This window comes from Ciconia boyciana, chromosome 7, assembly GCF_034638445.1.
Source record: "Ciconia boyciana chromosome 7, ASM3463844v1, whole genome shotgun sequence".
NCBI lineage: Eukaryota > Metazoa > Chordata > Aves > Ciconiiformes > Ciconiidae > Ciconia > Ciconia boyciana.
The window spans coordinates 10,352,603-10,367,239 of record NC_132940.1 but is presented as its reverse complement, the minus strand read 5'-3'; positions in this window follow the sequence as shown (position 1 = coordinate 10,367,239).

The following is a 14,637-nucleotide window of genomic DNA, read 5'->3' as shown; positions in this document are numbered from 1 at the left end:
GCGCAGCTGCTGTTGGAGATGCTTTTTGTCTTGATTATTCATGCTTCCTTGCTCAGTCACCAGCTGATTTCTTGAATGCCATTCTGCTGCTTTGCAGCACATGCCTATGTACTGTACTTGAGACTGTGTTCTTAAAGGAGATTGGCACAGCATAATATTCTTTATAAAAGAAACTGAGAGATTGCTGCCAGGCTTATTTTAAAATAAGTGTTCACATTTTGCATAAAGGTTTGTCACAAAATGGGTTGTTTATTCACGTGTAGGTTTCCAGTAAACAACATGCTGAAGTTGAAACCTTGCTCTGGAACGATTTGCAGAGCTAGCCTGAAAGGGATGAGAAAAGCAGGGGATTTTCCAGCAGTGGTAGGTATATTTCTGCTGGTGAAACTACATAGACCAAACTGTTCTGCTGAAACCTCACCCTGAGGTTGTAGCGTCTCCTTGGGGACTGACTGATGGGGCAAGGCTCTGGTAGCTTGCCCCAGAGCAGGCTTACCTCTCCCACAAGTGGGAGACTTGAACAGAAAATCCCTGCCCAACAGGTGCCAATTTGATGGAGTGAGGGCAGGCAGAGAAGACCATAAGCATGCAGTTGAGGATTGCCTCAGTGTAAGATATTCCCCACTAGCAACATTTGTTCGTAATAAGAAGAGGTGGTTCATGAAGGAGTTCCAAGGTCTTGTACAAAATGCTGTGTCTTACAACAGTGGGGACATGTGTGTGCCGCTGCCCAGGCTGAACTGGGGAGAATGGGAGAGTTAAATGGAAAAAAACCTCAGTTCAGACTGGAGCTGCCAACTGTCGTTACCGGTTGGCAGTTTCTAGCTGCCAGCCTTTAGGAAAGTTGCAGCTTAGGGGATTACTTTTCTGCTTAGTTTGAAGTTCAAGACCACTTCAGTCCCTGTTGTGATACAGATGCCTCCGAAAGCTATGATCTGTGACTACTCAGCTGGCCTTCTACTCAGGGGGGCAACCCTTAGCCCCTTGGCAAGATCAGGTTATTTCTTCAAGGCACAGTGCAGGAGGACTTGGAGACTGGGCACCTGGGCTGTGCGCTTGCCACAGTCTAAAGATCCTGGGGTTAACAGCTAATAATGAAAACTGCAAGATGATGCAAAGAGGATTCAGCTAATCAGGTAACAAAGGAGACAGTAACAAAAATATTAAGACTCATGGTTTCTTACAGCCGCAGTCTCACACTCTTTTGATCTGCAGACCTTTATAAATCTTCCAGTGGAGATAGGGGGGGCATGGATGAATTTAATCTTGCTGCTCTCTGCTATTTTTCATGGATTGCTTAGTTTAAGATGGTGGTTTTCAGCCTGTGGTCTGTAGAGTATTTCTGCTGGTAACAATAGGCGTCTTTATTGAGTCTTTTAATCTGCTCAGCTGATGTATTCTCTATCCTCTTTGCTTTCTGCCTTTTAATGTCTTTTCCTTACCTTTCTGAATTGTAGATGCTCTTTGGGATGGGGAAGGGGGTGCTCTTACCAATCTCTATGTGCCTCGCAAAAGAAAAAACATTTTTAAATACCTTCAACTGGAGCAATCAGAACCTGTTTCTGCCAACGAGCTTGGTACATAATCTGTTACAGAACTGATGTAAAGCACATTGTGGGGGTTTTTTTCCCAACTACAGAAAATCTCAGTGTAGTACCTCTGTTCTTTTCTCCTATATGAGTGAGATCAGATGTGTCTGTCTTGCTTCAGCACAGTGCTTAGCAGCAGTTGCATGAAAAAAACTCCTCAATCACTAGATGTTAAACTAGCAATGACCTGTTATGCTTCAATGGGAGCAAGTGAGATGATTGAGGAGGGGAGGAAAGATGCTTAAAGAAGCTCAGTCAATTCTGCTTCACTAGTCAGACTTCAGCTTTAGATACATATCTGTTCCACACAGCAGCGATGCTTGTATTTAGTCTAGCTATTTCATGATTATGCTGTATAGAAATTCATGCAAAAGCACTCCCTGCCTAGAAGTTGCCCGTTTCCCCTCCTTGACTCTGCCACCTTGAATTCCAGGGGTTGTGGAGATAGGAATTTGTCTTCAGGGTAAAGCTGTAGAAGCTAAACTGGGCAGGATTAAGACAAATTGAGCCGTGCTTGTGAAGAACGAGATGCACGGCTTATTTCACTGTGGGCAGCAATGCCAGGCTATTTTGTCATCCTGGTTTATAACTGCATTCAGACAGCGAAGCAGAAATTTTCTCTTCCCCCTCAAATGTTTGGCAGAAAGCTTGCTTTTGTCTAAAATGCTTCTTAAGCACTGTGTGAACCATTCAGTCCTAAACCAAATACCAGTTTGAGTTGTGCTTTTTCTTTCTAATTTACAAATAGGAGGGTTTGGTTTAGTTTCTTGTAATAGCTGCTGCAGCGAGACAACTCTTGGAAAATACAAGGCGCCATCCCAAAAGATATTATCTGCTTTATTCTGGAGGGCTTTTTAGCACAATGCAGTTTCTTCGTGGTGAGAAATGGCAAAGATTGCTGTGCAACTACCAAAGTGTAACTATACGTGGATGGTACGTGGAAATGGTATCTTGTACAACTTTTGTGCTCAGCACGCACTTTTATTTAGTGCCATGAGATGTGAAAAGAGATTTTAGGATAGATTCTCAATTGGGTGGAGTCTTAGGAGTGAAGCCTAATCTGTCATGAAGGTCTTCAGGGACTATCAGGATCTATCAAGGTATTTGGAGGATGTAATAGGTGGTGGTCCTCTTTCCTGACTGAGCATAGAGCTGTCTCTTTAGGTTGCTGTTCGGGGCATTACTACTGTTGTCTTCTTAAACCAGAACCAGCTGAAGTCCCCAGCTGTGATCACCAAGTACCCTGAGGTCCATGTTATGTTCTAACCCAAACACCTCTGTCCTCGTCTGAATATCTCCTCTGGTTTCATTTGGATATGATGGAAATCATCAGTGCCTTTATTTCAGGGGGAGGACTGGCACAGTCCAAAGTTAAGCTGCTGCCCCACCTCATACTCTGCACACACAAGCTTCTGTGAGAGGGAGATACTCTCTGGGAGCTGTAGTGGCTTCCTTACTTCCATTTTCCTTTCCAGGTGATGCATCCTGGATGGACAGGCTTTCCCAAGGTATAGTAGTATCTCCCTACCCTAACAGGGGAGATGGTAGCCAGACCATGGGACAAGCCCTTGGGCGTAGAAGACAACAATGGCGTGAAACATCCTGGATGCATTTTTCAAATGGAAGTATAATCAGCAGCCACATTTTTGCTGGGTAATCAAAATGTCCATGGAAAATAGAAACAGGGATAATTTTACCATGTTCTTTCTAATTTAAAATTTTCTGCGGAAAGAAAGTGCGTTTGACTGCTTCCTTGCGACAGAGAGCTCAGGATTTTAAGTGCTGTTCCTGAAGCGAGCATTGCATTTGGCTTACCATGTGTGACTTCTTGTGAAGCTGCCCTGGGCTCTTGGATGCTGTTCTTGCCAGCGAGAGCAGATTGCTTCCAGCAATAAACATCCCACAAAATTATGTATGTTCTTTAAGAAAAGTACCAAGATTTTCTGCTAATTGCAAAAATACATAATGGATGCCTTCAGCATCTGTTATTTATTCTCTAACCAGCTTTCATCCAAAAGTAACCTTTAAACAAACATTAAGATTGGGTAGTGTAACTGTTCCAATGTGTCGCACACATCTACACCCTCCAGTTTAATTATGTTTGAAACACATGCTTATGGTTGACGTCTAGTGAGAGGGAGAAGTTGTTTATATCTCTAGCTCGGAGACGTTCACAACCTGGAGAAGAGGATGCTCGGTGCCAGGGCTGGAAGCATGGCTTGGGCGTTTAGCTGTGCTTTTTGGAAGCCAAAGCCCAGCAGAAAAGAGGATTTTGCTCACACGACAATTGCTTCAGTCTACCACAAGGAGGGGTGCAAGGCTCGCAGAGAGGAGGATGCAGCTTGAAAGTGTCATTCATAGGCTGTACAGTATTTCCCGTATATTGAAAGACCTGATTTTTAATAAAAAAGCCTGCTTTTTTTTTAATGGTGTAACTTTAAAAAAAGATCCCCATAAAGAAACAGACATTTTTGGATGGATTTTTTGTTGCACTGAGATGTGCTATATTCGTAACTTGGCAACAGTGACTGTCGTGCTTTTTTTGTCAGTTTATTTAATTGCGTCTAATGAGAACAACTAGATGGGGCCAACTTAATTATTTATCGTGGCTGTTCCGTGCCACTACATTCGTGATAGGTTTGTCATTCCCATCCTGAACCAACTAGGCAACTTTCAGAGACTGATTCTAGTGTCTCTCCATCCCAGAGTGCCTCAGAAGTGAGATCTGTCCTGGGCTGGCAGAGGGAGCACTAAAAGCGAGGCTGCTGGAAAAAGCCAAGTGGTAAGCACCCGATTCCCTTTCACAGGGGAATTTTAGAGGGAAAAAACTGTAGCTACCCAGTCAAAAACCTAAATTGTTTTGTCTGTTGATTGATGTTTTTTGGCGAAATCTCCTAGTTGCCCTTCCATCCTATTATTCCTTCCAAAGGACTCTGAGGGAAAAGCATGGACTCGTTTACTCCTTTAGCCACGGCTGTGCAGATACTACCTGGGCATCCTTCAGCAATAACGGCCCCATGCTTCCCAGAAGGACCTCAGGGTAGGGGAATGGGAACAGGCAGGATGGGGTTGGCATCTTGTCTGGTGGAGGGCGGAGAAGAGGAGTTTGGAGGTGCCGGCAGGGTTACATTGACAAAGCCTTGTGGTGGGGCATAGCCGGTAATTCTGAGCACGGGGCACGAGCAGGACCAGTACTGGCAGCAGTCCCCTACATAGGCTCAGCAGCATCTCCTATTCCAGTGGCATCTGGGGCTTGTGTCACTTCACTGGCAGACAGCAGAGCAGCACTGCTGGGGACTGAGCACTAATGACTTTGCAGCTCCTTTGCAGTAGATCTCCTGTTCCTCTATGCTTAGATGTGTTCCCATTTTCTAAGCAACCTGTATTACAGATGGGGAGATTAATGCTCAAAGGGACTCTGAAACTCAGCAGAAGCACAGCCTGAATGAGTGCTAAAAGGAGAAATAGCCTTTGCTTGCAAAGAGCAGCTGCTCAGATATGACCAAACTAGCTCCTAACTCAGTGCAGTTAATAGGACAAGGTCCTTTAGGAAGGACAGGCTTACTGTGGTTTAGGAGAATTCACTGCATCAGTTCAATGAGTTGAGAGTCATTTACCCCCAAAATTATTCCAGGTATTTAGGTCAGGATGTTAAATGTTAAACAAGTTCTGCTGTTTGTCCAAAGTATTGAGAGGAGGTATTTTTTTCAGGGAAATTAATCAGTGCAATTTTTTAGGGCACCTGCTCTTGCTGGTAGAGAAGTGCCTCAAGAACAAGTTAACATAGTTGTGGGCAGAGTCTGAGAACCAAAACCAGTTTGGGAGTCCAGCCCTCCTTGAAGGATGTGACATCTCTCAGCAGTCACGTCCAGCCTGCTAATGGTCAACTCCTATCTCCACTGCAGAATAAAAGACTAGATAATTACGCTTCAGATAATGTGTTTTTAAAAGTTAAGAACATCAGTTAATTAAAATGACAAGGCACAAGCGACCTTAATAATAATAATAAAACGTGACAACCTTAATTTTGAAAATTAGTGAAAAAATGACTCATCCATTAACTGACACTGTGATAGGGATTACTCTGGAGAAGGGAGATTTTGAGTCCCTTTGGGAGAGCAGGTAGGTTTCTGCTGTCTGAGTAGGCACAGGGTCACCACAGCAGCTAACGACAGTAGACAGGAGGTATATGAAGAGCCTTAATTAGCTTGGTTGTTATTCTTCCATCACGAGCAATTAATTCACTCCTGCCTTATCTACCCTGCTGTCCCCTCTCTGAACTGCACAGTCCCATAAAAATATGAGCTCTGGGGGAAAAGGGTAAAAGTGGGGAGACGAGAGCCCCCACAACCAGCCAAGGAGATGCTGAAGGGCTCAGAAATGGTAAGGTCTTTGGCAAATACCCACACGTGACAGTCTTTGGTACAGACGCAGAGTAACCCTGGTGTGCTACTAATTGGTCTAATTGGTTCCAGCAGGGAACCTAGCCCAGATGGATGTGGACAGGCACTCGCTAACTGGGCTCCTGCTGGTCCCCAGAAGTTAGGGCAGAATTGCCAACTGGAGCCCAGGACCTCATGCCCAGGGAGGGAAGCACTGGTCCTGCAGCCCCTGCTTTGCGATCAGGGAAGGAGCGGAGGTGAGAGCTCTGGGTTTAGTTCTTACTGCACTGGTTTGCTCAGGGGCAAAGTTGCTGGCTCCTTTGGACTGTCTGAGAGGGGCTGGGCTGTGCGAGGGGAAGGTGTTGGGGGTGTTTTCAAGCAGTGCCAAGGACATATGGCTGAGTAGCTTCCTTGTATTTCATCAGGTGTCACTGGAGGCAGAGCGGGGACCTGAGCACAAAACCCTGGGATCCCTTGGGCAGAGGTCTCCACTGGGCGTGGGTCTTTCCTGCGCTGCTGGTCCCTTTCTCCACCAGTAAATGCCCCAAAGCTCCCAAGTTGCGGAGGAGTTTGATGTTGCTCAAAGGGACTTTGGTGCCCCAAAGCCTGCGTGACTGGAAAGCCTGCCAGGCACTCAGAGAGCGTGAAATTCAGTTAGAAATCATCTGAAGCTTGTATTTTTTTCTTTGCTTTCTGATTTCCCTTTTTTTGGTTTGTTTGTTTCTGTCCCATAACCACAAGGAGTAGGAAAGTTGTTTTTCCTTTTTAAAGCAGACTCAGATTTCTGTATAATCTCTTGGAGTTTCATTTAAAGGAAAAAAAAATCCTACCCAGGTCCCTCTAACTCCAGTATTGCAAGCCTTAAGGAAGCATTGCTAACTAAACTTAAACTGAGAAAATGAACATAGGATGAGAGGTGAAAGTGAAATGCGGAAGGTTAAATGAGTTGCCAGACACCTGCAGCAAGTCCGTGACCCTCGCTTGCTGGAGAAGGTGCCCTGGTTTGTCAGGCTGGTGGCAAGCTCTGCCGGCCAGGGCTCAGCCCTGCCTGCATATCAGCACGTGTACTGCTGGGGAGCTGGGATACTCGGTCTTTTTTTGTCTCAGTTTTGAGTCAGAGCAAGCCCTAAGTAACGGGCAAGTGAGCTGCAGGGGTAAACCCTGCCCCCCCCTCTGCAGGGCTGTGGCACATGCGATGGAGGTGAGACAGAAAGACCATGACCCCATATTGTCCCCTGCCTGCAGCAGCACCAGCCCTGCTCTCTCATGTGCAGGTGATGCCATTATGGCTTTTCTGCCTCAAAAAAGTGTTTTTTAACACCTGAGAGGCTTGACAGAAATAAGAACTGTTTGTCATGGTGCTGAGCTGCTGCTGTGGACCTGCTGGCTCCCCACTCTGCTGCTGCTGTGCCCAGCTGTGGGGATAGACCCTCTGTTCCCCAGCAAACTCGCAGTCCCAGGCTTGATCCTCGGTGCTTTTAAACCTGTGATAGTGTAAGCAGAGGAAACGGGCTGTTTGTGAGCTTAAAATTGGGTGTCCACAGGTACATGGAGGTGGAAAGGAGGGGTTGTGCTGCTGTGGGAGGAGAGGCTGCATCAGCCTGACCCCCCTGTAGGATATACACACCGGGGACAGGACACCAGTGGGGCAGTAGTGGGCTGTGTGTTGTAGGGGTGAGAGCCTATCTGGGGGACGGGTTCATCAGGTGGGCATCCATGGGGATGTGGGACCCCTGTCTGGGCTCTGCGCACATGAATTTCCCCCCTCCCTGCACATCTAGACACTGGTGGTCCCCAAAACCTGCTCCTTTAGGGGTGACACTACTGGCATCCCATAAGGTCTCCGGGGGTGAAGCCACCGCCAGCAGAGTGAAAAAGCCTTTCTGAAGGTAAATAAAGCCCCAAGCTGTCCTGTTATTTTAAAAGGAGCTGCCTCCCACGTGTGACCTTGGGGTACGTGTTGATGGGCACCTGCCACAAGGGTTTAGTCTGAATCCAAATCCCCTCTCCCTCTGCCTTTCTCCCCTGAAATGGGAGCTGTCATCGTGCTGCTCAATCTTTTAAGTCGTCCTGAATGCCGGTTGTCTCTCTTATTTAATAAAAAGAAAAAGTCTCTGGGACGCTGCATGAGGTGGTTGCTCTGTTTTAAGGTGTGCTCTCGCTCACCTGGTTTCCTCTGCCTTGTGACTTGGGTGAAGGTGTGTTCCCGATGAAAGGCTTATTTTAGTGAAAGTGGGGGAGATGGCAGGGCCTGCAGGTCTGTGAACAGACCTGTTGTTGAGGCCATTGTGGTCTCTTAAAATGGGCACCCATTGGTTGGGAGGGGAGGAACGATGGACACCCAGGATGGCTGCAGGTCCCCCTTGCTCTGTGGGCAAGAGGAGCCCCTGAGGTCACCCCTTGCCTCCTGGGTGAGAACATGGCTGTGGGCTGGATGAGGGTGAGACAGGTGGAAACTGGGCTCTTGCTGCTCTCTGATAGAAAACACAACCGTGAAATTGCTTGAAACACCCATCAGAGGTAACACAAACCCACCAGCAGCAGTCAGCAAGATGTTGGGGATGGACCAGCAGTGGGATGTTCACTGCTGAGCCCTGGCTGGAGAGCATCAGGCTGGTCTGATGGGGAGACATATATCTTAGGTAAGACATGATCCTTCTGCCAGGGATGAAATAAGGTCTCACGGCAGGTACTTTTCCCTGCTGACCTGTGGTCTTTTCCCATTTTGACCCCAGACCACAGCCTACTTGATGGGGACATCTTTAAGCAAGTCAATCGAAGGGTGGTGGTGGAGAAAAGGCAAACAGGAAGGGCAAGTTTCAGAGTGACCTGATGCCGGGGTGGGGATGCAAACCGCTGGAGTGTGTGCAAAATGAATGGCTCCAGCAATGACGTGGTCAGTCTTTTGGTGAACGCAAGGAGGGGGGAACCGTCTGGCTCCAGGACAATACCTGGCGACTTGTGTAGAGGAAGAGCCCTGGCACCAGCCGGTGAGTGAGGCTGATGAGAGGTGATCTGCGCAGGTCATTCAGAAAATCTGGTTTGCTGGCCCCGGGGGGACATAATTGCCTTGGCCTGATGCTATCTGGGAGGCTGTGTGTCAAGGAGGAGGCAGCGAAACAGGCAGGCAAGCAGGAGCCTCTGGCTCAGAGTCAAGCCCTGGGGTCCCAAGGAGGGGTGGTGCTGGTAGGAGAGGGGATGCGCTTCGCTGCTGCTGGAGAGGGATGCGAGGGGCCGGAGGAGAGCTGGCGTGAGGCTGAGCACTGGCTTGTCTGAGTCTGGTTTAAGCCAACTCAGCTTTATCTAAGTCCTCTCTGACGCTGGGTGCAATAGGTTTCAGACCTGTTTCTAAGCATGTTGGTTTAATGTGGCTGGTACTTGAGTCTCCCTCCCCAAGAATGAAATTTCAGCAAAATCTGTAACTTTTCTTAAACGTTTCATTTTTTATCTGAATGCACACCTTTGAAACTAGAGCTTAACATGGCGTGGATCCTGGCTGGGCAAAGGTGAGGGCTCCGGACGTAACTGTGCGGTGAGGTGGTCCCAAATCCCACAAGATCCCCAAATGTGCATCTCTGGGAGTTAGGCATCCAGCTCCTGATGAGTTCAGCTGAAGTGACTTTCCCGAGGGTTCTGAGACACGAAAGACAGAGGACCCTAAACCTCCCAGCCAACTTTAAACTACCAAAGCATCTTGTTTCCTTCTTTAGTCTACCTTAACAGGCAACAAACTCACAGTACCTATTAGTGTAAAACCTTGTTCGTATTAGTTGGTTTAACACTGAAATTGGTGTATTTTTAGGGTAATCACAAAAATGCATTGGTTTATTATTATTTTCAATGGCATTCTTATTTTCAGATGGCAACGTCATGAATAGAAGGGACCTGCTGAATAAACAGCCATTGCCTTTCTTTGTGAAGAGATTATGTTTTGTTGTGCTTGCAGAAATGACTTCTGCTGCCATGCATTGCCCTTTAAAAGCAAAAGAACAATAAATAAGCAACAAAAAGCATCTCACTTAGGTACGGTGCCTATTTGGAAGGAAAAATCAGGTTTGGTACTGTATGCGTCGTTCAATTTATTTTATATTAATTTGATTTCTTTTTTTTCAGTGCAGTCTGATTAATTCCACATGTTTCCCCCCAAGGTTTGGACAGTAAAACTGCTTGTCTGAGTCATCAACTAGATAAATAATTGGCAACTTCAAGGCCCCATCTCCTAAATCATTCCACAGTTGCCTGTGGCCCTAACAGAGCTTGGTTGCTTGTGCGTTCAAGTCAGCTGTAAAGTCTAATCTGGGCTTTCACTGGCCCCAGGAGACCAACAAACTGCCGATTACGGAGCCTCACGTTGGCTTGTCTTGGCACATTTGCTGGAAGAACGCAGTGAGCCACTGGGGAACGTGTGATCAGGGCTGGTATTTATAGCCAGGGCGGAGGAGCCTTCCCAAAATGGGCACCCCAGGGTGCACACCTGGCACCCACACTGCCCCTCCTGCATGGAGTGGTGCGATCCCCTGCGTGGAGGCGGTGGGGCTTGTCCTTCCCAGTGGGTCTCCTGAACCCACGGCTTGGGAGGTGCTGACCTGCCATGCAGGAATGCCTGGGGATGCCACGCTGGCCTCTGCGATTTAACAGGCTGATCCTGAAATGGGCCATCCCAGCATCTTTATCTTCTCCAAACACAGGTATTGGTCCCAGGTCCAGCTGGCCTAAATATAAACCCCACTCGTGCATCCTGCAGAGTAGCCCACGTAGTGGGAAACAAGAAGCACAGCTTGAATGAAAGGCTGCATGAATACGGCCCTGTACAGCCCCCGCCTTGCCAGGATCCAGCCACGTGTGAGTATCAGGAGATTTAAGATGGACACGTACCTACTTCTTCATATGTGGTGGTTGGCTGGTTTCTGAGAGAGACGTGAGTCCTTCTACTTGAATAAGAGAGATGTTGGACTTCAGCTCTTCCATCCTAGTGAGTTATTTCTGGCTTGGCTTATTTTTTAGGGGTGCCACTTGGGTCTTGTGGAAATCAGATCCAAAGTGTAACCCCCACCATGGTTGGAGAAGTTGTACTGCTGTCCTGGGAATGTAAGAAGAACTGAACTGGATGCTCCCTTGCCTGGATATGGGTTTTTTTTGGGGGGTATGATTGCAGTTTAAAATGCAAGAAGGTGCCAAAAGCAGGATGAGAGACAGCTCAGCGGCGATCTCTGAGCTTAAGGAAAAATAGTGTAAATCTGGAACAGACCCATCATCTTCAGAGCCGGCTCCAGGCTTCTCAGCAGGAGAGGCACAGCTTCTGCTGGATTGGAAAAATAAAGCAGCCCAAATGCCTCTCGTGAGAGGTCCTGGCCCCTTGGCTTCTATTTGGCATGTTTGGAGCAAGCCTGCTGCTTTGGGAGGGATGCCACTGAGCCCCAAGGAGGTCGCTGGGGGTGGTGGGCATGGAGCCCTCCCCTCCTTCGGACAGCATCAAGGAGTTAAAGGTAAGTGACGCTGAAGGAGAATGAACGGATTATGCTTTCCTGGAAACAAGGTCATGGTAACACACTGCAATGTGTGACAGTGACACCCGTGGATGTTAAATCAGTTCATTGAGTTAAAGCCGAGCAAATTGGTGTGCTTTTGTGTATGTGTCCCCATCACTATTTGAGCTACCTTGGCTTTTGTGGTGGCAATTTTGGACATGGGCATCTGAAGCCCACTCAAGTCCTTGTTTGACTGGTGCCTGGTTTGGACGCTGGGTGCAGACACTGCCAACAGCATGGACACCAGCTTGGCTGGGGAGGTGACTGAGATCTTGTTGTGGAATAGGAACCATAGTGTAATCCTCCTGTTTAATGCCTACATTATCCCAATTAATACAACGATAAGAAACTCGATGGGCACCTTCCTGCAGGGCCTAAGCCCTGGTCTGCGATGGTCTGCCTTTGGTCCTTAATAGAGGCTTTCTTCCCTCTCCCTGCCCTCTTAACATTTGGATTTGGGTCTAGGTCTAGCTTTTTCGGAGAACAGCTCTCTCCTCCATGGCTGCTTAGCCCCTGCTGCTCCTCCTCTTCCAGCCCAGGAAGGAGTGGGCTGGTTCCTGATCTCCTTGTTGGGGATAGAGGGTCCCTCCATGTACAGTGAACATTTGGTGGCAGAGAAGGGTAAAAGGAAGCAGAGGACTGGAAGAAGCATTTCGGCAGTCAATGCAACTGGCCGAGTTGAATTATGTGTTAAAGTTTGCCAGTTGTTGGTGTGTTGAGTATTTTGTACTATTATAAGATTTTAGGAGTCCCAGTGCAGATTTGCTATATTTTGTTTGTTGAGATTTGAGTGTTTTTCTTGTAGAAAGAAAACTTGCCTGGCAATTTGCTGTGTGCATTTATGCCTTTTCTTAATGTAAAGTGGAAACAAGCATCTGAAATCATTCTTCTCCTTCTGACAGCAACATCTGTAAAACCTTAAGGCTGGAAGGAGGCAGGAACCAAGAGATTTATAACCCCCCGCTGAAATATTGGAACGACCTTATTTCCCGGCAATTAGCTTTGCTCAAAACATTTTTGTTTCCTATTAGAAGCAATCTACTAACATTTACATTGATGTGTTTAATAGTTGTTGGCCATCTCTGAATTCAAGCAGGCAAGGCAGGAGGAGAGGGGAGGAACATGCTTTTTAAACCGAGAGAGCATTTGTGTTGCATCATGTGTTGTGTTTGTTGATAGTGGTGAAAACATCCATCATGCTATGCTCCAGAATGGGGAATGACATCTTTTGGGAAAGGGAAGAGAACTGGGGTTTGGCCAAAGCTTCTCTACCACTGCACTGTATCAGGACTAGCTCCAGTGCCTTTGCTGGAGAGTGGATCTTGATCAGCTGAAACTCATGAAGAGTGGAGAGGTGAGGAGAAAAGAAGACGGAGCAGCACCTACACATAAGCTGCTGTAGGAATGAGTAAGGGCTCTGATGGTCAAGCAGTGATAAGTTAGGCTAAGGAGTGAGTGGCTGGGTGGATCATTCCCCTACTTCAGCGGATGCAGCAATCTCCAGCAGAGCAAGGAGCTGGTGAGAGCAGCTCCTGAGATCTCTCTGGGCAGTCTGGAAGAGTTTCCTCCAGCCCTCAGCAAGAAGTGGATTTTTGGTTCGATGGCTGGGTTGGTTTTTGGTTTTTTTTTTTTTGGATGTTGAGAGCGTGATGTAATGGGATGACACTGAGAATCAGATATTTTAGGTGGAGTTGCAATGTGAGGAAAGCCTAATGTCTGAATGCGTTGATAGCCTGTGTTGGAAGTGGCAGCAAATGTTGCGACAGTATTGTCTTGTAGGAGCAGAAGAAAGAAATGCCTATTCGCTCCTTGGCTTTGAGATCAGGAAGATACATGTTGTGTCTAGATAAGGTCCTGAGTGGATCTGGAAAAGATTAATGGTTTAATTGTTGTAAAAACACAGTTCTAGGGATGTTGAAACAAAGTCGAACTTGAAATATTGGGGGATGTTTAAGGATAGTGTCTTGTTTCTTTGTTTTGAAATTATTAATGTGCCTTGAAAATTGAAAGAACAAAAAAATGACGATTTTGCATATTGTTAACTGGCTGTGGGATGTCCCTGTGATGGGCAGCTTGGAGGAGAAGCTTTCTGGGGAAATGCTGTAGCCCTGCAGGTAATGGATGGTCACCCTTGGCATTCTACAGGGTTTTGTAGTCTATTTGCTTTCTGGAGCTTTCTTTCACCATGAGATATCACTTTGGAAGTTTGCTCCAGGATGGGCAGCAGATGGTGTCAACTCAATTTCATTCAAGTAGTAGATGATTCACTTTGGCTGAAAATGAGCTTTTCCTGGCCCAACTGCTCTTCCAGCTATGCCGCAGTTCCTCATCCCCTATGCTGTGCAGTTGTAGCTGTTTTACAAGGCTGAGAGGTTAGCTGGATAACCAAATGCTCTGGGTTAAAAATGAATCCCTTTTGGAGGTGTGGCAGTGTAGCGTGGAGCTGCTGGCATCAAGGATGGCAATTTCTCAATCTGGTTTTGCCTTGGGAGCCAAGGCTTTATATAGTTATATGTGAATATTCAGCCATTCAGATGATCTCTCCCCATAAATCAGCCCAGTGGCTGAGACACTTTCCTCAGTCATGTATGCTCTGAAATAGCTGCTTACCAGCAAAACCTAGAGATGCACTGCAGGTGAATACGGTCTTTTAACAACCTTGGAGAGCAAAGATGTGTGCCCCAAAGAGGCAATGGTTACCTGCCCTCTCCATTGCCCTGGCTGGGTTTTCTGTGGGGAAACCCAGCTGAATCTGCTTAGTGGGTGGGGTGGAGGTTGATATATCTCTTTGAGGTATCCCAGCAAAGTCCACCTGGTCCATTAGTCTCCATAGAAGGCTGGAGCACGACAACACAAGCTGAGGACTGGGACACCAAGCCTCCACCAGTGTGTGGAGACACCAGGAGAGGTGCGTTCATCTCAGCCCCTGCTCTTTGCCAGGAGCTCACCACAATGCCTGTCGCGGAGGGAGGGTGCTGCTGTCAGTCATCAGCCTGTCTCACTCCAGGCATTCCTAGCACAAGTCTCTTCAGGTTCGCCTCTTTGTGCACAGTCTGATAATTCCTCCTCTGAGGAGCTTGTTTGTCTTTTCTTTTTCTTTCTGAGGGGCTGAGGCAGCTCCCTACTCCCCATCCTTCC